This window comes from Tenrec ecaudatus, chromosome 3 (genome assembly GCF_050624435.1).
Source record: "Tenrec ecaudatus isolate mTenEca1 chromosome 3, mTenEca1.hap1, whole genome shotgun sequence".
NCBI lineage: Eukaryota > Metazoa > Chordata > Mammalia > Afrosoricida > Tenrecidae > Tenrec > Tenrec ecaudatus.
This window is the reverse complement of record NC_134532.1, coordinates 141,066,725-141,081,856: the sequence shown is the minus strand read 5'-3', so window position 1 is coordinate 141,081,856 and position 15,132 is coordinate 141,066,725. Positions and strand designations below refer to the sequence as shown.

At 46.3% G+C, this 15,132-nt stretch overlaps 1 protein-coding gene and 1 pseudogene across 1 annotated transcript in view; one reads left to right on the top strand and one right to left on the bottom strand.

Annotated features, from left to right (window-relative positions):
* TMEM150C (transmembrane protein 150C) overlaps positions 1-14,885 on the bottom strand; it is a 95,380-nt gene extending 80,495 nt beyond the window's left edge. Inside the window, exon 1 of the mRNA XM_075544134.1 lies at positions 14,785-14,885. The gene's annotated coding sequence lies outside the window, so the exon portion shown is untranslated. The remainder of the gene's footprint in view (positions 1-14,784) is intronic.
* LOC142443588 (DNA-directed RNA polymerases I, II, and III subunit RPABC5 pseudogene) lies at positions 7,322-7,562 on the top strand (annotated as a pseudogene).
* Positions 14,886-15,132: the final 247 nt, after the last annotated feature.

Genomic DNA, 15,132 nt, shown 5'->3' with positions numbered 1-15,132 from the left:
GCTTCCATAAAAGTTGTTGTTGTGTGGTAGTATTCGGGAAATACTTGAAAAGTCTACAGATTATTCATTCTTACCTATGTTAACCTTGCAATCTGCGGCCCAACACATGTTCTTCCCAGAATTAAGCTCAGTCAGATGCAACTGCCAATAGATTACTATAAGGTGTTTAAGATAAACTTTAGTCAGTTTTTCTGAGGATAACTAATTGCCTGTTGGATTTTATCTGTTACTTTTGTTTAATAAAGTTTCTGGTTCATGAGGGAGCGGGGAGCGGGGAGGGAGGGGAAAATGAGGACCTGATGCCAGGGGCTTAAGTGGAGAGCAAATGTTTGGAGAATGGTGAGGGCAATGAATGTACACATGTGCTTTACACAATTGATGAATTGATGTATGTATGGATTGTGATGAGTTGTATGAGCCCCTAGTAAAATGATTAAAAAATTAAAAAAAAAAGTTGTTGTTGTGCTCAGTCTAGTCACTTGAAACCTATAATAATCCTATGGGATAGGTTGGTACTGGCCCATGTGGTTTCCTGGGATGTAAACATTTATGGGAACTGATTGCCACAGAGCACCTAGTGATGTTGAACAGCTGAACTATTGGTTAGCAGCCAAGTCTTTAACCGTCTGTCCCATAATGTGCCCCAAAGGCGCTCTGGTGGTGTAGTGGTTATGCCTTGTGGAGCAATCAGCAGTTGGAAGCCACCAGCAGTCCAGGGGAGAAGGGGCTTTCTACTCCCATAAAGAGTTGCAGCCTTGGAAACCCACAGCGGTAGTTCGATTCTCTCCTAGAAGGTCACTATGAGTCAGTATGGATTCAATGGCAGGGAAGTATTTTTTGTTTGCTTGGTTTTGGGGGATGTTGTTGTTGTTGTTTTTAATGTCCTATAAAGCAGGCTGGGAAATCCTTACTTTATATATTAGGTAATAGAACCAAACTACCACATTGTACCAGCCGGAGAGATCCATTATATCACTTTGGACAGCCCATCACAGCTTTTCAGTGTGAATTGCTGTTACTTCACAGTATGATTTTATTGTCCCTCAGACTCCAGGCATTGCACTTAACAAATCTTTTTCCCCCTCCCTCCCCCACCCCACTACAGGGTCCCGATCAAGGTTGAACAGAAGAAAGAAAATATCTGTCTAACCTCAGAAAAGTGATGTGGTGATGTTAATCTTTTAGAGCGAACTAGTTTTCTGAGTACATTCTTTAACAGTCCCATTTTAATTTTTTTCTCAATTTTATTGGGAGCTCTTATAGCTATTATAACAATCCATAGTTCAATTACATGAAGCATATTCATACAATTGCTGCCACCATCATTTTATTTTCATTTTTAAAAAATCCTTTTATTGGGGGCTCATACAACTCTTATCACAATCGATGTATACATCAATTGTATAAAGCACATTTGTACATTCGTTACCCTCATCATTCTCAAAACATTGACTCTCCACGTAAGCCCCCGGCATCAGCTCCTCATTTCTTCCCCTCCCTCCTTGGTCCCCCCTCCCTCATGAACCCTTTATAATTTACAAATTATTATTTTGTCATATCTTGCACTGTCCAATGTTTCCCTTCACCCACTTTTCTGTTGTCTGTCCCCCAGGGAGGGGGTTCTATGTAGATCCTTATAATTGGTTCCCCCTTTCTACCCCACCCTCCCACCACCCTCCCAATATCACCACTCTCACCACTGGTCCTGAAGGGATCATCTGCCCTGGATTCCCTGTGTTTCCAATTCCTATCTGTACCAGTGTACATCCTTTTGTCTAGTCAGACTTGCAAGGTACAATTCGGATCATGATAGTTGGTGAGGGGAGGAAGCATTTAGGAAGTAGAGGAAAGTTGTATCTTTCATTGTTGCTACCCTGCACCGACTGGCTCATCTCTTCCCCACGACCCTTCCATAAGGGGATGTCCAATTGCTTACAGATGGGCTTTGAGTCTCTACTCCACACCCCCCTTCATTCACAATGATATGATTTTTTGATCTGATGATGCCTGATACCCGATCCCTTTGACACCTTGTGATCGCACAGGCTGGTGTGCTTCTTCCACGTGGGCTTTGTTGCTTCTGAGCTAGATGGCCACTTGTTTACCTTTAAGCCTTTAAGACCCCAGATGCTGTATCTTTTGATAGCTGGGCACCATCAGCTTTCTTCGCCACATTTGCTTATGTACCCATTTGTCTTCAGTGATCACATCAGGGAAGTGAACACACAATGATATGATTTTTTGTTCTTTGATACCTGATAACTGATCCCTTCAGCACCCCGTGATCACACAGGCTACCACCATCATTTTCAAAACATTTTATTTCTTCTTGAACTCTTTGGTTTCTGCTCCTCATTATTCCCTCCCTCACCCACCCTATCCCTCAGTAACCCTTGTTATTACAATTATTGTTATTATTATTTATAATATATTGCCATATCTTACACCATCTACTGTGTCCATTCACCTACCATTCTGTAATAATTCCCCCAAGTGTTCTAATAATGTGGCGATGTATGATATCTTCCCAACATGATCGCAGAAGACAAAATGGGTACACAGGACAACGTGATGAAGAAAGCTGATGGTGCTGGCTATGAAAAGATACAGTGGCTGGGATAGTAAAGGCTTGCAGTTAAACAAGAGGCTATCTCGCAAGGAAGCAACAAAGCCCACGTGGAAGAAGCACAGCAGCCTGTGTGATCACGAGGTGCTGATGGGAATAGCCCCATTTTTAAGAAACCATGAATTCTTTTCCTAGGTAGACTTCCATGCTTGGCAATACTGTGCATGGTCCCACTTCATCAAAGGGGGAAACAGGCATGATTTCAAGGCTCCACTGAGAGATGAGACCTGACAGCTAGCACGTGAGGACTCCTTGCCCCTGCCATTGTAAAGCGTCACTCATTCACTGCAGCAAACCGTCGCTGTGAGTGTAACACTTCTGTGAGTCCTTCTAGCACACTGTGCACCCCACACTGGTAGTTGCTCTCAGCAGCGTAGGTGGTCTCGGAGACTAAACACGGCAAACAGGCCTCAATGAAACGGAAGTGAATCTTACGGTGTACCACCTGAGTCATGGGAAGCCTAGGCAAACCACAGGTGGAGAACCGTCTGGAAGTAGAATGGAGTCGCCTCTTTCTGTGATGGCTGCGGTCACACTAAAACTCGGAGAAATACCCATGAGGGGCCTTCAAAGGACTCCTGCACAGTTTGAATTCCACTTCGTCATGATTTCTTTTTTTAACCACCCTCTTGCCCCAAAGGTTTTCTCTAGCAACTCGGGGTGGGGAGAAGAGCTAGCATCCCAAATCACACTCTTCAATTCCCGTGTGATAAAGCCTGGGCTATGCACCAGGAGGAACTGCGAGGAAAGAGAAGCTACTCTGCGCCAAGGACCACCCGGGGCCACAGACACCTACCTGTCCGGGAGTTCACTTTGCACGATCGTGTTTACATCTCTGTAACCTGACAGCCACTTGGCTCCGTGGCCTGGTCCTGAAAGATCACAATGTAATGCTATTTGACCACAGCAGGGTACTCTCCCCACATGAGTCCCTGGGACTCTTATCTTTATTGCTTACATACACACACACATACTTTGGTATACAAGCAGCAACCCACACCTTAAACATACAAATACAGATTTCTGCCAGATGTAAGCTGAAATTAAAGCAGAGAAGAAAAAGAAAACGCAGTTCAAAATGTCATAGGAAAGATCATCAGCTTTCTCAGAACAACTCCACGCACTCCCAGCCTTCGAATCGAGGCCAACTCACAGAGACCCAACAGGACAGGGTGGAAAGGCGCTTGTTTAAGACTGACTCTGCATGGGAGTAGAAAGCCTAGTCTTTCTATCAGATAAACAACTTTCGTAGGTGCTGAACAGACAGAAAAATAGGACTGTCATCGACAAAACAGGTACATTTTTGAAGTCTAAGTTATTTGGCCCTATCATACCACAAAGGAAATGAAACTGCCACCTAACAGTTAATACTCTTGCTCCCTAGGTCTACTTTAGCTACTCATTTTTCTGGGTAAGCGTTAATGAAACAGGAGTAGAAATTCCAGGATATATGTTTCCACTAGGAACCTCAGGGCAATTTACATCGAATTCTTCTAAATATGTTATAAACAGTCCAAGTTAGTAAAAATAGACATTTCTATTTGGGTTTCTTTATAATGGTATCAAAACTTCTTAATTAATACTCCTTCAATCATGAATCAATAGAACCTTTTGAAAGACAGCTTTATTAACTAGCCCAGTTTAAAATATGGCCCCCAGTATAGCCACGTCGACTCCATTTTAACTTGTGCCTTAAGGTTTCTGATTAGTACGACTTAAAATATTTCTTTGGTGGCCAAACCACATAAGTGCTTAAAACGGGACAGCTATTCTGTTTAATAAGTGAGATGCTGGATAAATAGGATGACTATTCTATTTTAGAGATATTTATGTTTACATGCAGTTGAAACCCCTAATAATTCATAATAATTGCTCCAGAGTAACATCACTCAAACTACAAGTTAACTTCCTCTACTGCCATGCCAAATAAATACATAAACAAGCAAACCTCTCTTCCACTGAGTCGATTCTGACTCATAGCAACTCTCCATACTGATTCCACGGTGGAATTATTTTACTGGAGCAGGTAGCCTCTTTGTAGTCCCGCAGAGCAGCTGCTGGGTTTGAACCACCAACCTTGCAGTTACCAGAACCTAACAGCTCCACCAGGACTTCCTTCCATACCCCACATTAACTGTCAGTGAGTGGATTCTGATTTATAGCCCCCCCATAGGCCAAAGTAGAACGGGCCCAGCCTCCCCTTTCTCCAGTGGAGCAGCTGGTGGTTTTGAACTGCTAACCTTGTGGTTAGCAGCCCAATGCTTACCTTGCTATGTCACCAGGGCTCCCCCGTTAGAAACAATTACTTCTTACGTTTTGTCTACTCTTGCCTAAAAGCATTCCGTGACTTTCATGCCTCTTTCCTTTTCTTTTTTAGGGTTCTTCATCCTTCCCCTGTGGATTGCAGAGACCATCTTCACGTCCCTCCTCAGAGATGGATGTGTCTGCAGACTGGGCCTGAGCACAGTTCAGCATGTTAGACACAGCTGCTGGATTTGTTTTACAAACGTAACCACGATGACCAGCTAGAGCTGCCTCTCTTCTGTCTGCAAATGCCACGGACAGTGACTGCTTGCATTTGTTCAGGAAAACTGAACATTTCTTTCTAAATTAAAATGACTTTTACTTTCTAGATTGTACAGAGTGGGGGAGGAGAAGTCCCAGCCTCAGTTTTGAGACATTTCCTTTTATCTGATTCTAAAACATATATCTTTTACTTTCTCCATATAAAGAAAGAAAATGGTATAGGACCCAGGGAACATGCAGAGGATTTGCGGGGTGGTTGTACTTAGGCTGCCGCTCGCCATTTGCCACAAGCCAGTTTGCAGAAACTCAGAAGGCAGTTAGGAGGGGTGACGAGCGAGCTCAGGACACACAATGTGTTCGTATTCTTGGGACATTCATCTTCCCTTGGGACTGGGTTTCCAAGGGTCTTATCATAAGAGACCACAGGCTGCCAGTCCAAACGTGCAACGGTGCCCCCTTCACTCCCCAGGCCTTGTCTCTCACAGAAAAGGGCTGTTGTCGGCTTGTTTCTGCCTTTGCGCAATGCTGCCCAGTTTGCGTCTCATGTGTCTTCAGATGCCCATTTCAGTGTCACTTTCATCCATGCATTATGGGAGGCAGTGAGGAGCATGATGGGTGCAGCTCTGGGCTCCTCTGCGTTACTGTGATACAAGTTTTGTCATTCCCCCAAAGTGAGATAAAGGCGGTGCTTACATCAAAGAATTTGTGAGAGACTAACAAAAACACGTGTAAAGAATTCAGTAGGGAGCCTGCCTGGTACTGACCCCTCAATAGCATCACTCAGTATTAGCTATTACTCATATGTCTTTGATCAGTGGGTCCCAAACCTAGTTTCATAACAACTTTTTTTTAACCTCATGAATTAGTATAAACAAATGATGTGCATGTTCACCTAGTTCTTACTATGAACTGGGCATGGGTAGTAATGGCTCACCTGGGACATGGGTTCAATTCTCAGCAAATGAACTTCACAGGTGGAGACTTGAGTATTGCTCTCAGTGGAGACTGGAGCGTTGATGTATGACGGCTGCTGACCAGGTCCCAGGTCTCGGCAGAGCTTTCAGACAAAGACAAGGCATGGTCTTCTTCCAATAATCAGCCATACGGAAAGCCCCACGGAACATGATGGTCCAATCCACAGTGATCAAGGGGGTGGTGCAGGGACGGGCAGTCTGTTTTCCTTGTACATGGAGTTCCCAGGAGTTAGGGGCTGGCACAGTAGCAGTCAATCACAACATGAGCTGGGCTGCTGAGATTCAGGATTTGAACCAAAGATTCCTGTCTCTACAGTGATCATAACGAGCATTCTATATTGTCTCCTTCCTTTATACTTATACTTGTCAGCTAAAAGTTTCATCCAGTACGAACCGTCACAAAGAAGACTACCACGTGGTCATTTCCATTCTAACGACTCCATTTCCTTATAGCAATGGGGATCTCAGCCAGCTACACCAATTTCATAAACCGGCAGCATCCAGGGGCTCAGGCATGGGGAATGTGAGGGTGGCCCAGGACAGGGCGGGCGCTGTTCTGTTGTGCACAGGGTCGCTGTGGGTCAGAACCGACTCGATGGCACCTCTCAACAACCACAGGACACCCAGTTTGAAAAAGACTATGTGATAAATTTGTGCGAAAAATGACTAATTAAAAAAGTTAAATAAGTGTATTTATCTCAATGGAGGCGCTTTGCCATGCTATGGCATGCTCTATGTCTCCAAATAAAAAAGCAAGATGATCAAGAACATTCCTTCAAGATTACGTGTGGAATGGGCACTAATTTGGGAAATGTCTTGGGAGGTTCACATCTTAAGGGTGGAAACAACTTTAGAGTTAATTTAATCGACACAAACACACATTCAGGAAATTTCTAAGTAACCGACTGAAAGGAAGTCTCTCTCTGAGCAGGGTACCTGAGTTAGTGAGTGAGTGAGTGAGTGAGTGAGTGAGTGAGTGAGTGAGTGAGTGTGTCTGTGTGTGTGTGTGTGTGTGTGTGTGTGTGTGAGAGAGAGAGAGAGAGAGAGATAGGTGGGTAGGTGGGATATGGGAAAGGGGTCCTCACAGAAGAACTATGAAAGGCAGTGACCTATCAGTCAATCCAATTTTAAAACGGGGCCTTCTCGCGACTGGTAGTCGGGTGTCGCACTGTACTGGCTGTTTAGTGCCACCGCCATGATCGTCCCCGTGCGCTGCTTCACCTGTGGCAAGATCGTTGGGAACAAGTGGGAGGCCTACCTGGGGTTGCTGCAAGCCGAGTACGCCGAGGGGGATGCCTTGGGTGCACTGGGCCTGAAGCGGTACAGCTGCCGTCGCATGCTGCTGGCCCACGTGGACCTCATTGAGAAGCTACTTAACTACGCGCCTCTGGAGAAGTGACCTGGAGAAGTGATCATGCTGTCCGCAACGCCACATCTTGCCTATACAGCACAAGCAGGGGGGCAAAGCCCAAAATAGAGGCCTTGGAGTGGACCCTGACCTCGGCCTCAGGGGCACCCCCCAATAAAACTCATTGCTGAACCAGAAAAAAAAAACCCAAAAAACAGGGCCTTCTCAATGTTTGAAAGAATGATTAATCAAAACAAAATGTATTTACAAATTGAAACACAAAGCTACACCAAATCCCATTTGAACAATTTCAGGAAAATGAAAAAAAAAATTGCTTTTACAATCGATTCTAACTCGTGGTGACCCATGTGTATCAGAGCAGAACTCTGCACCACAGGGTTTTCAACGGCTGTTTTGATTTTTTTAAATGTAGATCACCAGGCCTTTATTGCGAAGCACCTCAGAGCAGACTCACAGTGGATTTGTTAATCGGTAAGGCAGAGAGGGAGGGCCTGGGCTTGAAGTCTTAAAGAAAGAAACTAAACAGAAAGGACTCTGAGGAGGAAGACGCTTCAGCCATTCCTGAGCCAGGGACAGCCATCTGCCAGACGTTTCACTGGGTGTCTGTGACGGCAGAGAAGATGGGCATGCTTCCTCCTGCTCCCTGCCTTCCTCTCACTCTCCCTCCCCAGGAAAATGCAGAACCGGACTCTTAGGACAAAGGAGTCTATTGTGTGCAAACAGGCAAACAATGCATCCAGACAACTGGGAGTAATGCTCACTTCTGTGACTGGCAGACATGGAAATTTAAAAGCCTCTCTATATTCTTAGAGGAAACCCTGCTGGCATGCGGTTACTCGTTAGGCTGCGAAGCGAAAGGTCAGCAATTCAAAGCCACCACAGGAGAAAGACGAGGCTGTCTACTCCCGTAACGGGCCATGGTTTCGGAAACCCACAGGGACAATTCTGTCCGATTGAGTCAGAATCCACGGGTCGGCAGGGAACTTTTGTGTTGGGTTATTTTTAGAGCACAGGTGAACTTCAGTATGAGACACCTTCTTCAGAGCGCACACTCGTCCTTCCCCCTGACCATAGTACTGCCGGGGTCACATCTTCATTTCTCGCTCCAGCAAAGCTACTTTCCCTTTCTTCTAATTAAGAGACATTTGCAACTTCTGCTAGAGAAGAAGGTGGGGCTGTGCTATGCAGGCCGTGTTGTAGCATCCCGGGGGCACAAAATGCGAACGTGTGCCGCTAATCACCTACTCACTCAAGCTGGCAGGGAGAGTCCACCCACAGGAACCTTGCGAGAAAGGCCGGTTGGCCTATTTCTGAGAAACCAGCCACGGAGAACTCACAATTCTACTCTGACACACAAGGGTTGCCATGTGTCAGAAGCAGCTCAGGGACAACTAGGCTCAGGGTGTAGCCATTAGCCACGTGTAGCTGCTTGCACTTAGGTTACTTTGTTGCTAGGTGCCGTCCAGCTGGCTCATGAAAGTCCATTTCTCAGCGGCACCTTCCACATTTCAAGTGCGCAGTGGCTAGCTGTATGTGGCCAGGGCTATCATCATCATCTGGAGTCTAGACCAGCTCCATCACTGCAGACAGTGCTCCTGGACCATGCTGACCTAGGGAACCCAGGGCTGCTTACAGATGCTGAAAGAAAACCCTTCCTTTCTCGCTCGGTGAGGAGTCCCACAAGCTTTTCATGGGCCCAGGTTTTAGCAGTAGATAACCAGGTTCTTTTTATTAACCTTAGTCTGAAAGCTCGACCGAAACCTGTGGACCTTTGGTCACCCAGCTAGTGTTCGAAATGCTGGGGGCATAGCTTTCAGCGTCACACAAGCCGCCACAGCACAACCAACTTGAGAACTTCAGTACTGAAGAAAACGTCTAAACTCGGGTGAAGGCATTAGCCAAAAACAAGTCTCCAGGAATTGATGGAATACCAATTGAAATGTTTCAGCAAACTGACGTAACTTTGGAAACCAAAAAAATGTGGAAGACAGGAAGTAAAACTTGACCAGATCCATGGAATGGGTCAAAGAAACGTGATCCCAGAAAAAATGTGGAAATTTATAAATTATGTATAATTTATACCATAAGCAAGTAAATTTTTTTGATGCATCTCATTCCAAACCAGTGGTAGCAATACATGGGTAGAGAGCTGCCAGAAATCCAAGCTAGTTTCAGAAGAGGATGTGGAACAAGGGATGGATATTATTGCTGACGTCAGATGGATCTTGGTTGAAAGCAATGAATACCAGAAATAGGTTTACTTGTCTTTCATTACACAAAAGCATTCAACTGCATGGACCATAAAAAAACTATGAATAACATTGTAGAGAATGGGAATTCTGGAAGATTTAACTGCATTCATATGGAACCTATATGCAGACCAAGAGATATTCATTTAAACACAAGAGGTTGCTGATGCATTGAAAATCTGAAAAGGTGTGCATCAGAGTTCTATCTTCTCACCATATTTATTTAATCTGTTTGCTGAGCCAATAATTCAATGTGAAGAATGCTATCAGAATTGGTAGAAGGCTTACTACTTGTGATATGCAGATGACACAACCTTGCTTGCTGAATGCAAGGAGGACTTGAAATACTTGCTGATGAAAATCAGACTGCAGCTTCCAGTATGGATTACAGTTTAATGCTAAGAAAAGCAAGCTCCTCACAATTGGATCAACATCATAATACATGGAGAAAAGATTGAAATTGTCAAGGATTTCATCCTGCTTGGATGTACAATCGATGCTCACGGAAGCAGCTGTCAAGAACTTAAGCAACACTGGGCAAATCTGCTGCAAAAGACTTCACTAAAGTGTTAACAACAAAAAATAATGTTACCATGGAGACTAAGGGAAGCCTTACCTATGGCAAACTTTGTCTAATGATTTCATACGCATGCCAGACAATGAATAAGGAAGAACAAAAATAGATTTGTGTGTCTGAATGATGGTGTTGGCAAAGGGTATGTGAATAGACCACAGATGCCCCAAACTTACTGCTATGGAGTCGAGCTAACTCACAACAATTCTATAAGACAGTGTAAAACTGGCCCTGTGAGTTTCTGAGACTGTAACTCTTTACAGAAGTAGGAAGCCCCATCGTACTCCCATGGACTTCCAAAAAAACAGAAGAAACGAAATCTGTCTTGGAAGAAGTACAGTCAGAATGCTTCTTAGACGTAAGGATGGCCAGACCTTGTCTCATATACTTTAGACGTATTATCAGGAGGGAGCAGTCCCTGGGGAAGGAGTCGTGGTTGGTGATGTAGAGTCTCAGCAGAAAGGAGCAAGGGAGACCCTCAACATGGTGACTACAAGGCTGACTCAAACACCGCCATGCTCGTGCGGATGGTACAGGACAGAACGATGCTTCATTCTGCTGTACAGACGTTGCTATACGTGGGACCAGCTCAATGGCACCGAACAACCACGACAAAGCCTCAGCCCCTACCCACCAGAGATGGTTTCACTCAGGGTACTTTGGGATTTAATTTGAAGGCAGCTTCCAAAGATTCCATGGTTAATTCAATATATCATTCCAACTGGCCCAAAATCTCGGTATATTAAGCCTACACTGCTGACACTCTCTTTTGAAATTCAAACATGCAAGAAAATGAGAATTGGTGATCACAGCAACTCCTTACCAGAGCAATTTATGAAACACTTAAAGAAACATGGCACCATAAGCAAATGTGGCAAAGAAAGCTGATGGTGCCCGGCTATTACAAGATATAGATCGCGTCTGGGGTCTTAAAGGCTTGAAGGTAAACTTGTGGCCATCTAGCTGGGAAGCAACAAAGCCCACATGGAAGAAGCACACCAGCCTGTGTGATCACGAGGTGTCTACAGGATCAGATGTCAGGCATCAGAAGACCCAAATCAAACAATCATACAGATGCCAAGGAGGGGGGTCAGCGTGGAGGCTGATAGCCCATCTGCAGACATTAGGACATCCTTTCTCACAGGCAGGTCACAAGGAAGGGAGGGAGGAGTCAGCCAGGGTGCAGTGTAGCACCAATGAAACTTACAACATTGCTCTGGTTCTTTAATGCTTCACCCCCCCCCCCCACCCCACTATCATGACCCCAGTTCTGCCTTACAAATCTGGTTAGACCAGAGCATGTACACTAGTACAGAGAAGAGTTCTCGACACACGGAGTCCTGGGAAGAAATTAATAATAATTTATAATTTATCAAGGGTTCACAAGGGTGGGAGGGTGGGGGAAGGAGGGACAAAAGAGGAGCTGATATCAAGGGCTCAAATAGAAAGTAAAAGTTTAGAAAATGATGGCAAAAGTTTAGAAAATGATGATGGCAAGCTATGTACAAATATGCTCGATACATTTGATGTATGGATTGTTGTAAGAGTTGTAAGAGCCCCAACAAAATGATCTTTAACAACAGCACCGACAGAAAGATACATGGCACCAGGAACAACAGTTTATAACTAAAACAAGTAGGAACCCATTTCTGTTGTTACCATTTAGCATAAGAAAAAAAATGTATTATACAACTGGTCCCAGATTTTACATGAACTTAGACCCAGTTCCTGTTTTAGGAACTCTGGCAAGTCTCATCGGAGCCTCATGAGAATCTACTCACCACTGTAGTGCCGATTCTGAGCCTTCGAGAGTCTTCTCAGAAGTGGATGACAGAGAGGTAACACATTATCTTGTCAGTGTGTGTCGTGCTTACTTGGTTCCTGAACTGGTCCCAAAAGGCCAGTCTACAGGGAAACGAAACAGCTTAGACTGCAGGGGCCAACAAGCGTTCCCTCTTTCTGAACTCCAGACTACCCTGCTAATGTGGTCACTGTAGTAGCAAGGTGTCCTGGGGAAGCACAGCAGGTTCACAGACAGATGACAGCGTGTGGCCTGAAAATTCAAAGTGGCCTTCCCTCTGGGCAATGGTAAAACAAGGAGGCTCAGTACTTCTTTAAAAATAAAATGAAGGCAAGGTGTTTACAAGCATGGTTGTGGTGGTGGTGGTTAGGGGCTGTGGAGTCGGTTCTAACTCATCGTGACCCTATTGTGTAACAGAACAAACCGCCACCTGTCCTGGCCATCCGCACCATTGTTCTCATGTTGGAGGCCATGCTGCAGCCCCGGCATCAATCCAGCCTGCTGAGGTCTTCCTCTTTTTCACTGTCCCTCCACTTGACCAAGCACAATGTCCTTTCCAGGGACTGGTCTCTACTGACAACATGCCCATGGTTATAGTAGTTTGAGACTAAAGCCTAAATATAATGTCTTCTTTTGCTCATGCAAAAAATGAATTTTTCCACAGAGTAAAATATATCCCCCAAAAGCCTCATAAGAAAAAGTGTGAATTAATCAATTGCTAGAAGCTCATTTGGATGGCAATATAAGTAATCCAAATGAACAGTCTTCAGTTAATGGCAAGATTGTGATAATAAACATGCATTTTATTTATTTATTTTAAAAATAATTTTATTGGGGACTCATACAACTCTTATCACAATCCATACATCCATCCATTAAACATGCATTTAAAAATCCCTTTTTAATTCTTTTTTACAATTTTTAATTTGTGAACTACATTTCAGAGCATCAATTTTGTATTCAATGATTGAAAATACTTACCAACTCACCTCTAATATTTAACCTAGCCCCCTGCCTTTGATTTTTCTTCAAAAACAATCAAAAGTAATCTTGTGGATGACTATTAAATACTTTTAACACGCTTACTTAATGTCATAATCTCTCCCAGCTGATGGTTATTGTTTAAAAAAACTTCTTTGCCTCCTTATTTCCCTTGTCCAGGTTTTGTGCCCCAAACTTGGGATGCTTATCAAACATCTATTAAATCATTTTTGGAGAAAAGCCGTGCAATTAAAGTTCCTATGCATTATCTTTGAAGATCAAGCTCAAATGTCTAGCTCATGGAGAGTGGACAATTTGAGTTTAACTTGGCAATATTGTGTCTGTAGGATGCACACAAGAAAAAAAGTTTAGGACTTAATTTATGAAAGCCGAAGCTGCATTGGTTTTTGATCTGCAAACATCACTGTATATGAACCTAACAAATTTTCCTTGAAATAGAAAACCTGAAATAGAGTAGGTCAACTTTATTAACTGCTCGGATGGAATTTACACAGCTGCAGTCGCCCATCCTTTTGAAGAACGACTGACCAGAATGGATATGCAGCCCTGCTCTATTAAAACGTGCCTTTGATTCAAGCAGAGATTAATATTACCCCTTAGGCTTTGTTATTATAAAAGATCCAAGAACTGTTTTTAAAAGATGTAATTTATTAGCATAGTTGGTTCCCTAACAGGACCGTGCAGGTAGGACGTCAGAATGGGTCCCCTCTGCTCTGAAAAGACTTCCATTCCATCGGCTCTAGGTGCTCGCATTGTAATCACAAGCCTGGCTCGGTCCTGAAAGGCGGTCTGGCCAGAATAAACCTCTCTCTCACAACACACAGACACACACACACACAGACACACACACCACACACACACCACACACACACACACACACGTCGAAATCAGGGCGACAGGGGTGGAGGGACGAGAGGAATGATTGGAGGGAAGAGGAAAATGCATTTAAAACGGGGAAACCCCTTTATTGGATCCATTGAAGGAGGGGAAATCAACCAAGGCTTTCCTCCATAACCCAAGGGCAATCACTTTGGGGTTGCACCGGGTGATCGATCCGCCCGGTCCCCCACTCTGCTCCGGCTCCGCGAAGAAAACGGAAAACCCCCTTTCTTCCCGCGTGGGCACCCGGGCTGGCCAGGGAGCGGGCGCCTTCGAGTGCAGGGCGGTGCAGCGAGCGGACCGAGCAAGTTAGCGCCGCTGGCCGGGATCCTGCCTCCCGAGCCCGCCGCGCCGGCTAACGGGAAAGTGCACGGCGATGGCCGAGACCCGGGGGCCGAACTTGGGGGTCGCTCCCGAGCCGAGCGCGCCCCGGCCCCGCTCTAACAAAAGGCCCGGGCATCCGGATGGGGCGGCGGTGCGGATACCTGTCACCGGACGGGGCCGGGGCCGCAGCCGGTGGCGGGCGGCACTGCGGCGGCGGCGGCGGCTGGGGGGACCGGGGCGCGGGGAGAGCTGGCACGGGCTCCGGGGCGCCGCCGGGCACCGCGCCTCGCCTGGGGGCGCGTCTGCGGGGGGCTCGGGCACGCTCCGGAGCCGAGCGGGGGGTGGGGGATGCGCGGGGCGCTGCCGGGCGGACCCCGGAGCCCGGTCTCCGCCTGCGGGCTGGACGCCCCGGCTGCCCGGCGGCCCGCGGGGAGGAGGAGGCGCCGGGCGCCGCGCCTACCTGCTCGGGTGCGGGGCCGTGACCTGCGGCGGCGGCGGCGGCGGCGGCGGAGGCAGCTGCTGTCGCGGCGGGGAGGGCGCTTCCTTCAGGAAGGGGTGGGATCTGCCGGCCGGCCGGCCCCCTCCTGCCGTGCGGCGGCCCGCCCCCGACTTATTCTGGGGTCTCTGCGGCGGGGGCCGCCCGGGCTTCGGCCCCGCCCCTCGGGCCCCTGGAGGTTGTCCCCGTGGAGCCCAGTGGGCACTGTCGCACCGCTGCCTCCCACGCCGTTGGGAACGCGCTGGCCGGGGCGCTGCTCACCCAACAAAGGGAAGCGCAGAGAACGGGACCCTCCGCCCGGCGGCTATTTAT